Source organism: Sardina pilchardus, chromosome 22, assembly GCF_963854185.1.
Source record: "Sardina pilchardus chromosome 22, fSarPil1.1, whole genome shotgun sequence".
Lineage (NCBI taxonomy): Eukaryota > Metazoa > Chordata > Actinopteri > Clupeiformes > Clupeidae > Sardina > Sardina pilchardus.
This window is the reverse complement of record NC_085015.1, coordinates 25396235-25396543: the sequence shown is the minus strand read 5'-3', so window position 1 is coordinate 25396543 and position 309 is coordinate 25396235.

Genomic DNA, 309 nt, shown 5'->3' with positions numbered 1-309 from the left:
GTCGACCTCTTGGTCTCTCCCTCTCTCTACCGTGTTAAACTTAGATATCCACTTTGACAGACAGACCCAGGCTATTACATATCACCGGGGCACATGGTTTCCACCCTCCTTCCTGTCTCTCTGCCTATCAGCTGACTGGCTGTCCAGCTGTCTGTCAATGTGCAGAGAAGGGGGGAGAGGTGATGAGCACGGGAGATGCTACTGTGTTTATGTAATAGAATCCCTCGTCTAGGTGGTTAACTTTGGGTCGCTTCGTCACACCATGGCCTTCAGTCCCCCACACAAAAATAGGATGATGAACTCACCCAT